The sequence below is a fragment of the Ranitomeya imitator genome, chromosome 2 (assembly GCF_032444005.1).
Source record: "Ranitomeya imitator isolate aRanImi1 chromosome 2, aRanImi1.pri, whole genome shotgun sequence".
Taxonomy (NCBI): Eukaryota; Metazoa; Chordata; class Amphibia; order Anura; family Dendrobatidae; genus Ranitomeya; species Ranitomeya imitator.
The window spans coordinates 666,076,731-666,094,369 of record NC_091283.1 but is presented as its reverse complement, the minus strand read 5'-3'; the positions used below and the strand labels follow the sequence as shown (position 1 = coordinate 666,094,369).

Here is a 17,639-nt window from a genome sequence, read left to right as displayed (position 1 = left end):
CTATCGCCGGAGCTCCGCTGGATCCCAGGAGGTGAGTATATAACTATTTTTTATTTTAATTATTTTTTTAACAGGGATATGGTGCCCACACTGCTGTATACTACTTGGGCTGTGTTACATACCGCGTAGCTCTGTGCTGTATATTACATAGGCAGTGTTATGTACTATGTGGGCAGTGTGATATACTCCGTGGGCTGTGCTAGATATTACGTGGCCACTGTTATATACTGCGTGGGCTGTGCTATATACTACGTGACTGGGCAATATACTACGTGGCTCTGTGCTGTATACTACGTGGCTCTGTGTTGTATACTACGTCGCTGGGCAATATACTACGTGACTGGGCAATATACTACGTGACTGGGAAATATACTACGTGACTGGGCAGTATACTACGTAGCTGGGCAATATACTATGTGACTGGGCAATATACTACGTGACTGGGAAATATACTACATAGCAGGGCAATATACTACATGTCTGTGCTGTATACTACGTCGCTGTGCAATATACTACGTGACTGGGCAATATACTACATAGCTGGGCAATATACTATGTGACTGGGCAATATACTACGTGGGCTGTGCAATATACTATGTGGCTGGGCAATATACTACGTGTCTGTGCTGTATACTACGTCGCTGTGCAATATACTACGTGACTGGGCAATATACTACATGGCTGGGCAATATACTACATGACTGGGCAATATACTACGTGACTGGGCAATATACTACGTGGGCTGTGCAATATACTATGTGGCTGGGCAATATACTACGTGTCTGTGCTGTATACTACGTCGCTGTGCAATATACTACGTGACTGGGCAATATACTACATGGCTGGGCAATATACTACATGACTGGGCAATATACTACGTGACTGGGCAATATACTACGTGGGCTGTGCAATATACTACGTGGACATGCATATTCTAGAATACCTGATGCGTTAGAATCGGGCCACCATCTAGTATATATATATATATATATATATATATATATATATATATACTAGACTAAAATCTCCAATCTCTACTAAACTAAATCTCCAAGCAGTTGCTAATACTCGGAGACCAACCGAGCGTGCTCGGGAAAACCCGAGCAACGAGTACACTCGCTCATCACTATTCAGCTGCCTTTTAAGAAATTATGGTGTATCAATACGAAACTTGTCAACCAGTACCCTGAATGTTTTATCTCTTCAGACTTTCCCCTCGGATATCATACTTGTCGATTTTATTCATGTGGTCTTTTTATGGAATTATATTTTTATGGATGAATTATTTCTTGAATAAATGTATACATTTTACTTGAAGTGCTGGATCAACTCTTTTTTTTTTTACATGGACTGTTTTCATTTGCTATTTGGATCCTATGCACTCCTGGATAGCTGGGCTGATCCTATTTTTTTTCTGTTGTTGCTAACAACACACAAGATACCCCTTTTCTGTAGTGTGGTGCGGCACAGATGCGACCTCAGCCATGACGTCCCAGCAAATTACATTACAAATCAAGGCATGGTATGAAGAGACTTAAGCAGTCTCAAAAGTTTGCTCTGTAAGATCACTTATTTTATTTTTGCTACCCATTAAAAAGATTCATAACTACAAGAGTAATCAATCTTTTTTTAACGGGTTAATACGGTGCCAAAACTTTTTTTTACTTTTAACAATAGATTTTAACTATACTGCTGCTTCCGGGGCTGCTGATGCTGGCCCTAAACTGCCAAAATTCAAATGTCCTGCCGCCTCTACCATGCTATTCCTTCCACAGCCACTGCAGAGCCACGCCATCCACACACCTCATGGCTGCCGACTGTGGCTCAAAGTGCTGCGATGTACTGCTGCTGCTGAGATTGTTGCTGGTCCTAAGGTACCGTCACATTCAGCAACTTTGCAAAGAGAACGACAACAATCCGTGACGTTGCAGCGTCCTGGATAGCGATCTCGTTGTGTTTGACACGCAACAGCAATCTGGATCCCGCTGTGCCATCGCTGGTCGGAGCTAGAAGTCCAGAACTTTATTTCGCACCAGGTCGGCGTGTATCGTCATGTTTGACATCAAAAGCAATGACGCCAGCAACGAGCATAGGGCCCCTAGATGTGTGTCGGATCGGTACACTCCGGCTGTTTGACATGGAGCTAACAACCAGCGAGAACGAGAAGTGAGTCGCCGTTACGTCACTGGATCGCTCCTGCATCGTTCTGGAGTTGCTGTGTTTGAAGTCTCTACAGCGACCTAAACAGCGACGCTCCAGCGATCTAGTTTAGGTCGGCTCGTTGTCTATATCGCTGCAGCGTCGCTGAGTGTGACCTCTACACTTTCAAACATTTTATGGTCTGCCTAATCTTATCTCACTCTCACACCGCTTGTGCCACAGCCCCAGCACAGCCACAAGAACAACACACCTCCTGGCTGCCCACTATGTTTCATAGTGCTTGCCTGTGTACTAGTGATGCTCCAAAACATACGCCCACTTTATTTTACAATCAAGAAACAGCTCTGAATACAGAGCTTGTTTTTTTTTTTTTTTTAAAAAAAGCCTGATAACAACAAGCCAGAACTTCTTCACGTTCAAAATAGAGCCACTGTTTTGTTTCAAGAAATAAGGGAATAATTTTTGGATGGCTTAATGAAAAGTTTTTGTAACTGCCTATAGATTTTGGTATTAGCAAACCTGTTGTCGACCAAACCAATTGCATACCATTACTTCTTCACATTCTATTCAAAACAGTGCTGCACACCTATTTTGTTTCTCTGTTAAAAGGATTAAGGTACCGTTACACTAAACGACTTACCAACGATCACGACCAGCGATACGACCTGGCCGTGATCGTTGGTAAGTCGTTGTGTGGTCGCTGGGGAGCTGTCACACAGACAGCTCTCTCCAGCGACCAACGATTCCGGGGAACGACTTCGGCATCGTTGAAACTGTGTTCAACGATGCCAAAGTCCCCGGGTAACCAGGGTAAACATCGGGTTACTAAGTGCAGGGCCACGCTTAGTAACCCGATATTTATCCTGGTTACCATTGTAAAAGTAAAAAAAAAAATAAAACAGTACATACTCACATTCCGATGTCTGTCACGTCCCCTGCCGTCAGCATCCCGCACTGACTCAGTCAGCGCCGGCCGCAAAGCAGAGCACAGCGGTGATGTCACCGCTGTGCTCTGCTTTACGGCCGGCGCTGACAGTCAGTGCAGAGAAGCTGACGGCGGGGGACGTGACAGACATCGGAATGTGAGTATGTACTGTTTTTTTTTTTTACTTTTCCAATGGTAACCAGGGTAAATATCGGGTCACTAAGCGCGGCCCTGCGCTTAGTAACCCGATATTTACCCTGGTTACAAGTGAACACATCGCTGGATCGGCGTCACACACGCCTATCCAGCGATGACAGCAGGTGATCAGCGACCAAAAAAAGGTCCTGATCATTCCCCAATGACCAACGATCTCCCAGCAGGGGCCTGATCGTTGGTCACTGTCACACATAACGAGATCGTTAGCGGGATCGTTGCTACGTCACAAAAAGCGCGACGTTGCAACGATATCGTTAACAAAATCGTTATGTGTGAAGGTACCTTTAGTCTTGGATGGGTCATAAAAAAGCTATTATTGCTTGTTTATTTAGAAATGTGCAAAACTCTTCAGCCCTCGAAACAGCCATAATTGTTGCACCCAACTATTTGAAAATGCCAAAGATCTTTGTGTTTGCACCAACTGTCTATAAACAGGAATGCATGAATTTGTCCCCCCCCAAGGGGTAATTTTTAGACAATTTATACAATTCAGGTAGTCTAAAAAGTCTTATTCTGCAGTGTGTTGTCAAACAGGCTGTTGGATACCTCCGGTTAAATGGAATCTGACAGCAGGTTTTTGCCATTTCTGCTGAGAGCAGCATACTATAGGACACAAGAGCGTTATGTGTCATTTGTTAGGTTGTGTGTTGTAGTTTCAATGTAATCAGTATTTTATTAGCAATAGATTAACACTACAGAGCTAAATCTTGCAAAGCAGGTAGTCAGGCTAATCTGTGCAACTCCGCCACCATCACTGATTACCAGCAGTGAGTCCAGCATGTTGGCAATTTGGTGTACAGAGGCTGCCAGACAGGGGTATGGGCAGGGTTATACACAACTCAGCATTCTGACCACTGCTCCATCTACAACAGAGAAAACGCATATACCAAACAGTCCAGTAAGTAACATATCACTGGAATCAGGCCTACTTACCCCTACATTGTATTGCTCTCAGATTATACAGCAAAAACTTGCTGACAGATTCACTTTAGCACCCGCCAGATAGGTGAAAGTCATTTGGACATTAGAAGGGCTGTGTTTGTATTACAGAGCTCAAAACAAGTTAAATTGACTTCAGGGAGAACTCACAGTGTGCGCCATATAGAGTAAAGTCCAGGCTTTTTATTTGTGTGATTCGCCCAAACTTATTCGCTGAAAATCAAGTTTTTGTGAACATTTGGCAAAGTTGATGAATTTGAAGCTCTGCTTATCTCTAGTGTGGTCCGTGCCTTGTTATTAATAAATCATTAATCTTGTAAGCAGGCAAGTTGTTATAATTTTTTCATTAATTCCAGTTCCTCTGTGGTTTCTTCTGTAAATGTATGAATACATACATTTCAGAAGCATAGAATACTGGAGTTTATGGTTTAGAAGCAGAGGGACTCTTCTAATTTGTATCTTGTCCACATACTATATTTGTTATGAACAGCCAGCTACGGCAAAGAGGTTTAGGAATTAGGTTCTGGGAAAGCAGCTGTCATTGTCCTTGTTCTTGTGAAATATAGTTGTACGCAGTTGGCAGTTCCATGTAATGTGTGGGCTTCAGATAGGTATTATAAAAGAATCATCTTAAAATCACCAAGTGACAAGGTCAGCAACCTCCTTACTCAAGAGTTTGACAATGATTCATAGCTGACATGATTCAGCTCTGCAGACTCTAAGTTGTACAAGATGTCTAATTATAGCTGGTAAACTAATACCTGTAATATAGCAACATACTCATTATGGAAACGCTGAAATCATGTATTAATCTCAGATATCTACTGTTTAATATTAAATGTATTTTTATTTTCAGAAAAAGTTCAGCTTCATTTTAGATTAAATATTGAGAAATTTCATTATTATGTTATAATGGTGATTCAGTAGTGAATAAGCCCGAAATATAGTCTTACTGGCACTGCAGTATTGCTGCCATAAAATATTACTAACAGCCAGGCTGTAGTTGATGGTGAAGAGCAGCTGCTTGGGTTGACCAGGACATATGATGAGGGTTTTGGACATAAAAAACATCCAGCTATGTTGTATGTTTTTGATGCATTGTGTATGGGTCGTTTCTCTCTGCTTCGATTGATTCAGTAGTTAAATTTGGAATGTTTTTTTTCTCAAGAAGAAAAGCCTCAAATATGGTCATGTTGCTTATTTTTCCACGTGGACAAAAACAAAAAGAAAGGAAAATAGGAAGCTTTTTCAACAAATATTTTTCATGAAGATTTTGGAGTAGAATTTGCTCCAAGAAGTTCCTGTGAATGTACAGTGCCCAACTGGGATGCCAAGAGCCCCCAGAAACATTGACTGGTGCAACATCTCGTTCAACCATTGGCAGTAGAGACGGAACACTTGCCTCGAAGGCTAGAAGAGCTGATGGCTGGAACCAGGATCACCTTCCTCAAAAAGGAGGGTCACCATTGCTGGTATGCAGTGAGTGTGATCCCAGAAGGAAGGGAGTAAGATGAACCCTTCTTGGGCAATAAATGAGCCTGGGAGAAGCTCCTTGAGGCCAATGGTGCAGGTGACACAGGGGGTTGTTGCCCATTTCTATATGTCAGGGGCTCTGGCACTACCAGAAGCCGGGTCACTTACAGCCCAGGTATATGGGAATAGGGCTCCAGGAAGCACTTTATGAAAAACCTTTATTAGTGTAGAAGTACCGTACATAATCTACACTTTCAAAGTGTCACTCTCCTTAAGAAAGCATGTGAGCGAAACGCACATCGGGGCCTTTGCGGTGGTGTTTGTGACTTGACACATCATACTATAGGCAAGCACTGACCTTGAAATAATTTTACCTGTATGACCCAATTGGACTGTATTAAGACTCATTCCAGATATATTCATGAAACGTCCATTGGTAGCTTTACTGTTTATGGTGATCTGTATTTGGTCTGATGTGGCACTTTTGCCTTACACTTGTGATCCAGTGACCCCTGTTACAGGTAGGGGGCACTGCATGGTCTCCCCAGAATATGCATGGAGATGTATTGAGGCCATAGGAATGCATGGCAGTCACAGGCATAACTATAGTGATGAGACGAAGTCCGGCATTATTGTGAATGGCCGGTATGTGTGTCGCAGAGGAAGATACTCTGCACTGTAAGCCTGAAGTAAGGTTGTTCTGGGACCTCTAGTCCCACAAGTAATTGTGTTGTTTTAGAGGGAGGCTGGCAGGGCTAGTTTGAGGGCTGGGCGAGTCGAACTAGCCACACACACAGCTCCCACCTATGGGAGTGGTTTCAGCTTGATAATGTGACCAGGGTGTGGGTCACATGGTTCCTGTGTATGGACCTGAATTGTTCTTGGCTGAAAGGTCTTGTGAGAGGAAAGGCCTGGGTGTTGGGAGGTCCAGAGTGTGGACCGGATCTCTGAAGAGCATCTGGTGAGGCCGTGATCCTGAGTGGCCTCGGTGTTGGGAGGTCCTGTGTGTGGACTGGATCCCTGAAGAGCACGAGGCAAGTTGGTGATCCCTGTAGGCAGCTTCTCCGGAGGACAGGACCCGTGTGATGCCAGCCAGTGAAAACCTGCAATGCTGACAACAGGTAATCCAGACTGTGTGTTTGGCTCCAGAGCGAGCCTGAATATTGGACTCTACCAAGAGTGTATGGTCACAGTCCTGATGGAGCAGAGCCATGCTATGAACACTGTTACTTTGTTTTGCCATGCTATGAAGGCTGTTACTTTGTGTTTTGTGCTACTGGGGTTTATGGAGCAATAAAACCCATTTGAACTTTTTAAGAAAATACAGTCTTGCTGTGTGTTATATCGTTGCTAAGCGAGTATTCCACAACCCGTTAGTGAGTGCTATCTCACACACTATACCCTTTTGACTCTCCACCACCCAATTCTCTCATACTTGATTTATCCTCCTTGTTAAAAGCTTATCTACATTGACCTCAAGCAGCTTGGATTGTGTGCCTCTTTACTCTTTATCCAGACTCTGGGACCTTGATTTCCAAATGAAATGCAAAATTTACACCTTGGACCACTGAGCAATAGTCCAGTACTTTTTCTCCTTGGCCCAGGTAAGACGCTTCTCATGGTGTCCATTGGTCATGAAAAAGGAAGCGACACTTGTAGCCCATGTCCTAGATACGTCTGTGTGTGGTAGCTCTTGAAGCAGCAGTCCAGCAGCAGTCCACTCCTTGTGAATCTCCCCCAAATTTTTGAATGGCCTTTTCTTAATCCTTTCAAGGCTGCAGTTACTCCAGTGGCTTGTGCACCTTTTTCTACCACACTTTTTCCTTAAACTCAACTTTTCATTAATATGTCTGGATACAGCCAGCTTCTTTAGCAATGACCTTTTGTGGCTAAAGGTGCCGTCACACTAAGTGACGCTGCAGCGATACCGACAACGATGTCGATCGCTGCAGCGTCGCTGTTTGGTCGCTGGAGAGCTGTCACACAGACAGCTCTCCAGCGACCAACGATCCCGAGGTCCCCGGGTAACCAGGGTAAACATCGGGTTACTAAGCGCAGGGCCGCGCTTAGTAACCCGATGTTTACCCTGGTTACCGTTGTAAATGTAAAAAAACAAACACTACATACTTACATTCCCGGGTCTGGTCATGTCCCTCGCCTTCAGCTTCCCGCACTGACTGAGCGTTGGTCGCTGTCACACATAACGATTTCGTTAACGATATCGTTGCTACGTCACAAAAAGCAACGATATCGTTAACGATATCGTTATGTGTGACGGTACCTTTACCCTCCTTGTGGAGTGTGTCATTGACTGCCTTCTGAATATCTGTCAAGTCAGCAGTCTTCCCCATGATTGGGGAGCCTACTGAAACAGCCTAAGGCCGGGTTCACATTAGCGTATGTGTGCGCAGCGAATACCTGCATACCGATCCGCATGCGTACATATATTTAGCATTGTTTACGCAGGAACATGTGTTTGCATCAGTTCGCATGCGTTTGCTTACGCATGCAACGTTTCATAAAATTTTTGGAGGCGCAAATATGCGCAGGCTTGCGCATGCGGATGAGTGCGTCAAAACACATTACTGTCTATGGGAATGCAATGAACGCTAGGACATGTGTACGCATGCGTTCGGTACGCATGCTTCCTTCAGACTGCACTTGTCCAGGAAATGAGTTCACCACCTCCACCATGCACATAAACGATGCAAACGCATGCCAAACGCATGCCAAACGCATTTAAACGCATGCATACGCTGCGTTTGTTTTGCGTCATGCGTACGATGATGTGGAGTAAAAAAACAGCGTAAGCATGCGTCTGCATGCGTTTTGGCATGAGTTTGCGCATGCAGAGGATATGCTGCCCCCAGATATGCTAATGTGAACTTAGCCTTAGGGACCTTTTTAAAAGCTTAGGAAGCCTTTGCAGGTGTTTTTGCTAATTATCCTAATTTACTGAGATAATGACTTTGGGGTTTTCATAGGCTGTAAGCCATAAGCATCAACATTAACAGAAATTGAAATAGGTCACTCTGTTTGTAATGACTCTATATTTAATATGAGTTTCACTTTTAGTACTGAAGAACTGAAATAAATTAACTGTTTCATAATATTCTAATTTTGTGAGAAGCACCTGTATGTCTCTTACTGTTTATGCATTTGTTTTTATATTTGCTTGTATACACCAATTCTGTAGCTCCTCCTCATCCTCCTTTTCCAATACCTGGACCACCATACCAGGATACTCCCTAATTTCTTTGCGACCTTCAGTTGAGTCTCAAAGCTGGATGCCTGGCATGAGCTATCTCTCTATGTCTTGGAGGTGTTGTGCTGCTCTGCCACTAGAGTCTTGTCTGAATAGATTTTTAGTGCCACAGGGGGTTATAACAGACAGACAGACAGACACTTTTGGCCGGCGCTGGGCTTCTCTGCTCTGGCTGTGAGCACAGCGGCCGGAAAGCAGAGCGGTGACGTCACCGCTCTGCTTTCCGGCTGCCCGCCGCTCACAGCCAGAGCAGAGAAGCCCAGCGCCGGGGACAGACAGCGGTAGGTAAGTATGTAGCGTTTGTTTTTTTTTTACTTTAACAATGGTAACCAGGGTAAACATCGGGTTACTAAGCGCGGCCCTGCGCTTAGTAACCTGATGTTTACCCTGGTTACCAGCGAAGACATCGCTGAATCGGCGTCACACACGCCGATTCAGCGATGTCAGCGGGACCTCAACGATCAAAAAATGGCCCAGGCCATTCAGACACGACCAGCGATCTCACAGCAGGGGCCTGATCGCTGCTACGTGTCACACATAGCGAGATCGCTACTGAGATCGCTGTTGCGTCACAAAACTTGTGACTCAGCAGCGATCTCGCTAGCGATCTCGCTATGTGTGACGGGGCCTTTAGACCCAACTTTTACAGACCACCAGATGATAGCAGCACATAATGTTCTATATTTTAATGAGGCATTTTACCTCTAATTTGATGCAATTCCGTGTGGCCAAAAACGCTGCGGAAACACATCAAAATCTGCAACGTATGCACATAGCCTTAATGTAATCTATAGGTAAATTGTATTATTGTATTCCGGAAAGTGCAGAAACACTTCCAATCCAACTACTTAAATTTATAGGAAAAATACATTTGTACCAGACATGTAGAAAGAGGCCAACCATCACCTTACAAAATAGTTCCGCTTTATCTGTTAGATGAACCATAAATCTTTGACACAGTCCCTACATACAACCTAAGATATGGATACCATAAACAATGGTTTGATTCTTAGAGCTCTACTATTGTTCCACAATTAAAAAAGGTAACCAATTGATCATAGCCCTCTGTACAGGGTTTGTGTAAAAAAGACCACTCTAGCTCATAAGTTATACTGCAATAAAGAATTATCCCTATGATCACGAGTGGAGGTGAGAGCTGCTGACTATTAGCAGCTCCTACTTTAACAAACTAGGTCCATTCTCATATTAAAATAGTAGCCCATTGACTTCATTCACTTGGGAATTGGATAAATAAATGCCACATTCCCCAGTGATAACAGTGGATCTCAAAACATCTTACAGTGCTTTGCGAAAGTATTTACCCCCTTGGCATTTTACCTATTTTGTTACATTACAACCCGTGCTTAAATATTTTTGTAATCCGATTTGTGTGTGATACATCAGCACTAAATAGCCGAAGTTGAAGATAAAGATCTTTTTATAGAGCCCAATGAAGACCTCAAGCTGAGTTGAAATTCATTGCTCTTGTGTCAGTAAAGTCCATGCACTAATTCAGATCACTTGTCTGGTAAGTTGAGGTTCCTACGCCATTCAGTTCAGGGTTCACCGAAGCCGCCTGGTGTTTTTTCTGTGAGTCTCTACAATTTCTTGCAGTTTTCAAATTTATAATCGAACATATATTAATGTTCAACCTCTTTTTAATTCTTTTTCATTCTTACTTTCTAATTTATTTGCAAGCCAGTATACTCTCAATGGTTTCATTGAATCTATATTCACAGAATATTTACCATTTAAAGGGAACCTGCCAGCAGATTTTGCCGCTATAAGATGCGGCCACTGCCTTTCAGGGCTTATCTACAGCATTCTGTAATGCTGTAGATAAGCCCCCGGTCCTACCTGAAAGAGAAGAAAAATAAGATATATTATACTCACTCGGGGCGGTCCGGTCCGATGGGTGTTGCAGGTTCGGGTCCGGCACCTCATATCTTCTTGGAAGCCGCTCTCCTGCTTCTTCATCGCTCCCCGGCATCGTGCTTCTGCGCAGGCGTACTTATCTGCCCTGTTGAGGGTAAAGTACTGCATTACGCATGTTTCAGGAAAGGCCAGAGAGGCCTGGCGCCTGCGCACTGCAGTACTTTCCTCTGCCCTCAACAGGGCAGATAACTACACTTGCGCAGGAGCGCAATGCCGGGGAGCGATGAAGAAGCAGGAGGGTAGCATCACAAGAAGATGGATGGGAGGTGCCGGACCCGGACCTACGACACCCATCAGACCAGACCGCCCTGCAGGTGAGTATAATATAACTTATTTCTTCACTTGCAGGTCGGACTGGGGGCTTATATATAGCATTATAGAATGCTGTAGATTAGCCCTGAAAGGCAGTGACTGCATCTTATAGCAGCAAAATCTGCTGACAGGTTCCCTTTAATCTGAGTTCCTGATTACAGTGATGTGTCACTTATTGGGCCGATTGCTGTATTTTTGATAATATCACTGTTTTATCAGCCAGAGTTTATCACTAGAGCACAGCAAACCTGCGGTCAGGTTCATGAGCTTTGCATAACTTCACCCCCACCACAGATTGGCAGCTTTCTGCCTATGCAAAGGGTACACCGAATGCTGTCAATCAGTGATGTGGGTGGGTTATACAGAGCTCAGCATTCAGAGAACTATTGATTTTATCAAAATGACAGAATATAGCCCCAGTCATTAACACATCGCTGGAATCAGGGTCCCTGTCTCTACCTTATCCTGATTTCAGATAGGGTAGCAAAAAACAAATTCCCTTTAATTCTTCATAAGAAGGCTATCTGATTCTGACAGACATAAAGATGTTTTATTAACAGTAAACATTTTTAACAATATACAGAAATGGTGGTAAGTGCTTGATTAGCGCTGGGACCACCTCTAGTTACTAATATCAGGTTCTCAGCAAACTCCAATGCTTCTTTATATTAATCCAAAATAGAGTAAGGGAACATAGAGCTAGAGGATAACACAGTGATAGCTTCTTGATGCACATTTTGTATCTGTGCACTTTTTGTTGGTAAATAAAAGCCAAATACAATAAATAAAAGTCAAGAATTTCATGCATTTTGCAATATTTTGTCTTATAAAAATGAAAAGTCAGACAATGCAGTCTCTTTCCTCAAAATTACTAGTCTGATTTATCAAGCACTTTTAGCTACCTAAAATGTTGAAAAATGTGCCACTTTTCCTGTTTTTACGACAGCATTGAAGAGTGGGAGGGACTCGGTGAAAAGGGCCATGTCTGTGCATGTTAGATTCAATAAAATGTGTGTCTCAAAAATAGCGGACATTAAGACAAAAATGCACTCAAGTCCTTGACCGGGTTAGATTTCTTAAGCAGGCACACATCAGCTGAAAGGCGCCCAAAATTCATCTCTGAATGAATTTAGCACATCTTACTCCAGTGCACTGTTAGGGTAAGTTCACACTCGGCGTTTTTGCTGCTTCTTTTTATGCTAATTTTAACATTTCTTTTGTTTACTGTCTATTTCTGAACTGTCGAATAATTTTTTAAAGGGTATTCTCAAGTTTTAAAGTTACCCCTTATCCATGGGGATGTCAGTATCCGGATATACAATAAGACCCCATGCATCACTATAAATCCATACAACACAGAACTGTGATACGAGTGGGTGTACAGTGGGGGGCTCCTGGCGGTGCAGACAACGGACACCTACTGGTTACAGGTTCTCCTATACAGCTGTAGTTGGGCTGACAACTATGTTTCAGGGTATGTGCACACGTTGCGGATTTCGCAGCGGTTTATACCTGCTCCATAATAGGAATCCGCAGATGTAAAACCACAGGTGGAATCCGCACAAAATTCGCAAAAAAACAGCGGTAAATCCACGGTGTGGTTTACCTGCGGATTTACCTAAATCAGTCCGGAAAAATCTGCAGAGTATTCCGCAGCGTGTGCACGTGGCCTCAAAAGGCGGAAACTCCTAACAGTTTTGGGAAGTGACTTGAAAACTACATTGAAACAAAAAGCCTGTATTCTGCTACTTCTGCACAGAATTCCAAAAGTTTTGAAAAGACCATAGCAAACCCCCATCTACAGTCACAGATAATAATTTTCTTAAAAAAAAAAAAAAATAGATAAAGAACCCAACCACCTTCAGTAATTTGTTAGGGACAGAAAACATCATCACTGCCGAAAGACTTTTAATCTATTAGCAATTGGTAACATAACACAGAAGTTATTTTCTTTTATATCGGCTGTAACCTACAAATCCTAAAGTTCTCAGTATTTTAACAGGCAAATATCTCACATGAAGAAATACATTGTTATAATGTAGCAGCATGTCCACTAATACAATAATAGCACTGACATTGCTGGTGGCTCCATGTATTTCCCTTACGGACACGTGCATTGCTGTATTCCGAGAGTTACGTGGACGGCGCATACTCTAGCTAGGAGACCATTTCTCTCTACAGCTCCTATAGATGGCCACTCATGTGTCTCAGAATGTACACAGGCATAATATCATATATTGTCAATCTGTGTAATGCAAAGAACTGATTAAAAACCAGTTCATTAGATTAGTCTTCCTAGTACCAGTTTGCGCCTCAACGTGCTCTTCTCCCAAAGACCCCCACCCATGTACCTGAGTGTCCTGCAGACCCAGTCTCACTGAGCCCTGCTGACAATCTTGCTACTGGGAGCACTGCTATTTTTAGGGTTGGATTTGCTGACTCTGACCTTGGTGATGAGGTGGAGCAGCTTGCAGAAAGGGGGGGGGGGGTGAACTCTGCTTGCTAGACAAGTGTGTTAGGAGCCAGGAGACCCTGAAACCCCACTTATTTTCTATAGACAATAGCCGTAATGTTAACTTTTACCTTCAAGTTAAGAAATAGCACTGACCATGTCCAGGCATGGAACACGAGGTAGAAAGAGGTAGGCAACTGCCAAGGGTCCTACCTCAGACCATGAATGGGGCACAATTTAAAAAGAAAAGATAATTAATATTGCTGCATGGTTTTGCTGGTGCCGCTAATGACCCACTCCAGTACACAGCAATAGTGGTGACCTGGACTCAGATAGACAGTGACCAGTAATGAGGAAAAATGGGAACATGCTTTATTCAACCTATTATAGGTCTTTATCAAGTATACAAGGTATTACAAATGGGAGACTTATATAGTGTGGAGGTACACACACCAGCAATCACCATGAAGGTACTGCCCACAGATCTAAATCACATATAATACAAAAAATCACATCACAATCTCGCCTCAAAAAGAAGAAGCACTTTAAACGGCGCTCGTCGGGCACAGTGATCGGCACGCAGCACCTCTCCTCCTCTGCACTAGGGTTGAGCGAAACGGATCGTTCATTTTCAAAAGTCGCCGACTTTTGCCACAGTCGGGTTTCATGAAACCCAACCCGATCCCGGTGTGGGGTCGGCCATGCGGTACGCGACTTTCGCGCCAAAGTCGCGTTTCAATGACGCGAAAAGCGCCATTTCTCAGCCAATGAAGGTGGACGCAGAGTGTGGGCAGCGTGATGACATAGGTCCTGGTCCCCACCATCTTACAGAAGGGCATTGCAGTGATTGGCTTGCTGTCTGCGGCGTCACAGGGGCTATAAAGGGGCGTTCCCACCGACCGCCATCTTACTGCTGCTGATCTGAGCATAGGGAGAGGTTGCTGCCGCTTCGTCAGAAGCAGGGATAGCGTTAGGCAAGGTCCATTAACCCCCAAACCGCTTGTGCTGTAGCGATTTCCACTGTCCAACACCACCTTTTGTTTGCAGGGACAGTGGAAGCTACATTTTTTTTCCTCAGCGCTGTAGCTCATTGGGCTGCCCTAGAAGGCTCCCTGATAGCTGCATTGCTGTGTGTACGCCGCTGTGCAAACCAACTGCTTTTTTCAAAGCACAAATCCTGTTGTTCCTTCCATTCTGCACAGCTATCTTGTTTGTTTGTCCACACTTTTGATGTAATTTGTGCAGCAGTCCACTCCTTGTTATTGCTGCCTGCCATACCTGGCTGAGATTACTGCAGGGAGATAGTAATTGTAGGACATTTTTTTTTTTTTTTAAATTCTCCCTGAAAAAAAATAGTGGGAGATTAATCTTGGCATTTGTGCTTGAGTGCCAGTCGTGTGTGCCATCTCTCTCCAATTGTGGGGCACAGAAAGCCTAGTGTCTATAATCCTTTTTTTTTTTTTTTTTTAAATTCTCCCTAACCAAAAAAAGTAGTGTGAGATTAAGATTGGCATTTCTGCTAGAGTGCCAGTCCTGTGTGTGCCGTCTCTCTCCAATTTTGGGGCACAGAAAGCCTAGTGTGTAGTACTAGCCCTGATTTCTTGGCAATTCTCCCTAACCAAAAAAAGTAGTGGGAGATTAAGATTGGCATTTCTGCTAGAGTGCCAGTCCTGTGTGTGCCATCTCTCTCCAATTTTGGGGCACAGAAAGCCTAGTATCTGTTTTTGGTTATTTTGGTTTTTAAATTCTCCCTGAAAAAAAAAATAGTGGGAGATTAATATTGGCCTTTGTGCTTCTGTGCCAGTCCTGTGTGCCATCTCTCTCAAATTGTGGGCCACAGAAAGCCTAGTATCTGTTTTTGGTTATTTTGGTTTTTAAATTCTCCCTGAAAAAAAAAATAGTGGGAGATTAATATTGGCCTTTGTGCTTCTGTGCCAGTCCTGTGTGTGCCATCTCTCTCAAATTGTGGGCCACAGAAAGCCTAGTGTCTGGGTTTTTTTTTATTTTGGTTTTTAAATTCTCCCTGAAAAAAAAAATAAATAGTGGGAGATTAATATTAGCCTTTGTGCTTCTGTGCCAGTCCTGTGTGCCATCTCTCTCAAATTGTGGGCCACAGAAAGCCTAGTGTCTGGTTTTTTTATTTTGGTTTTTAAATTCTCCCTGAAAAAAAAAATAGTGGGAGATTAATATTGGACTTTGTGCTTCTGTGCCAGTCCTGTGTGTGCCACCTCTCTCATCTCTCAAATTGTGGGCCACAGAAAGCCTAGTGTCTGTTTTTTTTTTTTATTTGGGTTTTTAAATTCTCCCTGAAAAAAAAATAGTGGGAGATTAATATTGGCCTTTGTGCTTCTGTGCCAGTCTTGTGTGCCATCTCTCTCAAATTGTGGGCCACAGAAAGCCTTAGTGTCTGTTTTTTTTTATTTTGGTTTTTAAATTCTCCCTGAAAAAATAAATAAATAGTGGGAGATTAATATTGGCCTTTGTGCTTCTGTGCCAGTCCTGTGTGTGCCATCTCTCTCAAATTGTGGGCCACAGAAAGCCTAGTGTCTGTTGTTTTTTTTTTGTTTTGTTTTTAAATTCTCCCTGAAAAAAAAATAGTGGGAGATTAATATTGGCCTTTGTGCTTCTGTGCCAGTCCTGTGTGCCATCTCTCTCAAATTGTGGGCCACAGAAAGCCTAGTGTCTGTTCTTTTTTTCTTTTGGTTTTTAAATTCTCCCTGAAAAAAAAATAAATAGTGGGAGATAAATATTGGCCTTTGTGCTTCTGTGCCAGTCCTGTGTGTGCCATCTCTCTCAAATTGTGGGCCACAGAAAGCCTAGTGTCTGTTTTTTTTATTTTGGTTTTTAAATTCTCCCTGAAAAAAAAAATAAATAGTGGGAGATTAATATTGGCATTTGTGCTTCTGTGCCAGTCCTGTGTGCCATCTCTCTCAAATTGTGGGCCACAGAAAGCCTAGTGTCTGTTTTTTTTATTTTGGTTTTTAAATTCTCCCTGAAAAAAAAAATAAATAGTGGGAGATTAATATTAGCCTTTGTGCTTCTGTGTCAGTCCTGTGTGCCATCTCTCTCAAATTGTGGGCCACAGAAAGCCTAGTGTCTGTTTTTTTTATTTGGGTTTTTAAATTCTCCCTGAAAAAAAAAAATAGTGGGAGATTAACCCCTTCATGACCGGGGGATTTTTCGTTTTTCCGTGTTCGTTTTTCGCTCCCCTCCTTCGCAGAGCCATAACTTTTTTATTTTTCTGTCAATTTGGCCATGTGAGGGCTTATTTTTTGCGGGACGAGTTGTACTTTTGAACGACATCATTGGTTTTAGCATGTCGTGTACTAGAAAACGGGAAAAAAATTCCAAGTGCGGTGAAATTGCAAAAAAAGTGCAATCACACACTTGTTTTTTGTTTGGCTTTTTTGCTAGGTTCACTAAATGCTAAAAATGAACTGCCATTATGATTCTCCAGGTCATTACGAGTTCATAGACACCAAACATGACTAGGTTATTTTTTATCTAAGTGGTGAAAAAAAATTCCAAACTTTGCTAAAAAAAAATAAAAAAAAATTGCGCCATTTTCCGATACTCATAGCGTCTCCATTTTTCATGATCTGGGGTCGGTTGAGGGCTTATTTTTTGCGTGCCGAGATGACGTTTTTAATGATAGCATTTCGGTGCAGATACGTTCTTTTGATCGCCCGTTATTGCATTTTAATGCAATGTCGCGGCGACCAAAAAAACGTAATTCTGGCGTTTCGAATTTTTTTCCCGCTACGCTGTTTAGCGATCAGGTTAATACTTTTTTTTCATTGATAGATCGGGCGATTCTGAGCGCGGCGATACCAAATATGCGTAGATTTGATATTTTTTTTATTGATTTATTTTGATTGGGGCGAAAGGGGGGTGATTTAAACTTTTATGTTTTTTTTATTTTTTTCAAATTTTTTTAAACTTTTTTTTTTAACTTTTGCCAT

General features: G+C 42.8%; 1 protein-coding gene across 1 annotated transcript in view; it reads right to left on the bottom strand.

Moving 5' to 3' along the window:
- DUSP29 (dual specificity phosphatase 29) overlaps positions 1-13,603 on the bottom strand; it is a 179,348-nt gene extending 165,745 nt beyond the window's left edge. Inside the window, exon 1 of the mRNA XM_069755796.1 lies at positions 13,577-13,603. The gene's annotated coding sequence lies outside the window, so the exon portion shown is untranslated. The remainder of the gene's footprint in view (positions 1-13,576) is intronic.
- Between the last annotated feature and the right edge of the window lie 4,036 nt (positions 13,604-17,639).